This window comes from Cupressus sempervirens, chromosome 5, assembly GCF_028749045.1.
Source record: "Cupressus sempervirens isolate cs-2001-9-10 chromosome 5, ASM2874904v1, whole genome shotgun sequence".
Taxonomy (NCBI): Eukaryota; Viridiplantae; Streptophyta; class Pinopsida; order Cupressales; family Cupressaceae; genus Cupressus; species Cupressus sempervirens.
The window spans coordinates 897,489,911-897,493,631 of record NC_143122.1 but is presented as its reverse complement, the minus strand read 5'-3'; positions in this window follow the sequence as shown (position 1 = coordinate 897,493,631).

The window sequence follows — 3,721 nt, the reverse complement described above, 5'->3', positions numbered from 1 at the left end:
AATATCTAGCCTTGTTAATTTTAGAGTCATGCTTGTTATTAATTTAATGTCTAATATTTATGCAAAATTTTAACAACAATTATATATATATATATATACATATACATATATATATATATATATATATATATATACATACATATATATATATATATATATACATACATATATATATATATGTATATATAGATGTATATGTATATATATATATATATATATATATATGTATATGTATATATATATATATATATATATATATATGTATATGTATATATATATATGTGTATATATATATGTATATGTATATATATATATATATATATGTATATATATATATATATATGTATATATATATATATATGTATATATATATATATGTATATATATATATATATATGTATATATATATATAATGTTGTTATTTGTTTGGATGACTACGCATAATTAAATGACATATATCCTATTAACTAATCATGTTATGTCACATAACTATATAAGTATTTCCCTCTCTTACTTGTTCATTTAATATCTAATGTTTAAAGTAAATTTTTATCCATAATAACAACTTTAAAGTTGTTATTGATTGTGGTGACTACCCCTAATTGAATGAAATATATCCTTTATTCTAAAAAGAAATTAATCATGTGATGCCATATCATCTACACAAGAATGGGGTGTCTCTTACTAGTGTTTTAAGATGTTTTGGATACCTTTGATGTGACCTTATATTTGATGTTTTGCACATAAAAATTTCTCCATAAACAAAGGACTTGTCAAGTAAGGCAGTGCAAAAAAAGAAGAAGAACAATTTGAAATCTTTAAATAAGATTTTAAAAACCACTTAATTAAGATGTTCAATTAATAGATGTTTAGATCTCTCTTAGATATTTTTAAAAAGAGTTATATATTGAATATTTAAAAAATTATAATATTCATACAATGTGAATAGATCATTTATTTTAGAATTAAAAACCACCCATATAGACATGTACACATGTAAAGTGAAGGATTAGTAGAATTCAACTACGAGTCATAGTGTAATGTAGAGTCGGTGAGTAGGTATGGATCACTAATATTGTGGTTGAATACTCCAAAATATAGGTACCTATCAATAACAAGTGCCACATTATGGAATGTACTTGTCATTATAGTAAATTGTAATACAAATAGAGATGTAAGATTAGTAATAGAAACAAATTAACTATCATACCTAATTATGTCAAGCATTATAACCAAGAAATGAATACAAAAAATAGATGGCTTTCTTTATTATCCCTAATTGTAATAGTAATAAGAAATGAATAGAAACTTTGTATTAGAAGAGACACAACCAAGTTATAAGTACATAATTATATAGTAATATAATTTCTTTTAACTAAATAATTAACAAAATAAACAAATTTATGCTCCACTATCACTTATAATAATATTGATATACTTCTAATTTTAGTAACTTCAACTTAAACAACATTAAAATAAATATATTAATTAAAAAATTACAAATGTTAAAATAAAGTCTAAATGTTAAATTTTTTATTTAATTTTGTATATTTATATTTATATTTATATTATAAGCACTCAAATTTTACATAAGAAAACGTTTCTAATATATTTTTTAGATCATGTTGGTAATCATGTTAAATTAATAAAAAAATATAGGAGAAATTGGAAGTATACAATTTATGTGGGTTATTTAAATCTCATAAATATTTTCAACAAACCACAAACCAAAATGATCATTAAAATATAAATAACTATAAATGTTAAAATGAACTAAAATTTAGGTGAAAAAAAATCATTATGGAGATTGTGTGAGAAAAGCATCCGTATAACAAAAATTTGTGTGAAAAATCACATTTGAAATAAATAATATTTTTATTTAATAAAATTATAAATTATAAATTATAAATTATGAAAAACTATGATCATTTTTAAAATGAAAAAAATAATGCATTTTGATTAGTTCATGTTAATCAAATAGTTCACACAAAATGCAATAGTATTTGCCTATGACAAGTACAATAATAAGGTTTAATATAAAAAGTAGTTTCTTACATAAACGTCTTTATTCTTCACCTATATTATTATGTGACACTTTTTAGTGTCCATGGCAAGCATTCAATTCATATGTCTTTTTTTATATGTATTATTTGTTGGTGGGAATTGTGGTAAGGGAAATGAGTTATCAATCATTTATTGCTTAGAAGAAGTTCCTTAAAAATATAGCATATGTACTAATAGTTCACACATGTACTATAGTTGATCATTTTTCTTATTGGTCCATTTGTGTGAATTTTTTTTTTTTGTTAACCATGTAAATGTGGGAAGCCAAAACATTATCTTTAAGCTCTTCAACTTATAGAGGTTCACCAAAAAATTGACAAATTTTTCATGAATCAACCTTTTCATTCATTTATAATATTAAGATACATATTCACAAATTTTGAATTAGAAGATTAGGTTGTTTTCCTAAAGAGATGATTGTAGATTTTTTCAATTTTTTTAAAAACATTTAATAATAAAAATAATTAGGTATTCTACTTGTTCTATCAAATTAAAAATAATAATTATAAATAATTACGTATTTTAAGTAGGCCTTATTGAAACGAAGGCTTAAATACTTGGTTGATTTTTCATGTATGGTTTTGTTTATATATTTTATGTTTTTGATAATATTTTATCATCTTAAAAATTGAGGTAGACCTTTTTTTTTATGTTTCTTATGAAGAAAAGTATTTAACTAAGTAAAACATTCATTTATTTTTGTTAATTGTTTGTTTCATAAATCATCGTTACCCACAATAATTGATACTTACTGATTTTACTAAATTACATTATGACACCTCCCAAAGTTCACTTTAGAAGTTGTAAATGTGGTAAATCTATTGTTCTTGATGTACTTTCACAACTTTTTATTTTGATAATATACACAAATTGTTAAATAATCTTGCATAGAAAAATATTTTATTGGAGGAACCTTGTAGTGCTATAAGCCTTCCAAAATTCTTTTTTTTTTTTCTCTATAAATCATGCTCAAACTTTAGATCCCATATAGGGTCTACAAAGAAATTGTTCAAAAAATCATTTTAACATCTCATTTCTATCTAAAGAAAAATATTACAATATTTAATAACACAATTCTATCTAAAGAAAGAATTTGCAAAAAATATTTCCTAGCAAGGCTAATGGTATATTTGTAGTTCTTTGTTTATCTTTTCCCATAGTCATGAGCATGTGTTGCTAAATTGGACCATGCTAGTATACTCTTAAAGCCCGAGTTAATTTTCTTAGACTTCTTTTATTTCTTTGGTATTCTCTTAATAGTACTATAACCTCTTTAAGCCGTTCTTTTTATTAAGACCACAAACGAAAATAAGGTGCTCTTCCCAAAGGAGCATGTTTGGTGGCCTAGGGCCACAAAACAAGGTATAAGTTGATTCTCTTGAATTGAATAAGTTATTTGGTTTCTTGGTGTGGTCTACTTCTTCAAGAGATGTCAGATTCTTTCCATGCCTATAAGGGGCATGCATCCCTAGATAGAGCCATTGTTGAGACTCAAAAATTCAAAAGATTTTTGAGTACCTAGTAAAGAAGTTTTGCAAATATAACTCCTATAACACTTTTTTGCATGTGTAACTGACTATCATTTTGAGGCCCATGACATGTTTTAGGTGTTCCACACATTGTATTGAGTATATACATACATATCAAGTTGTTAGGT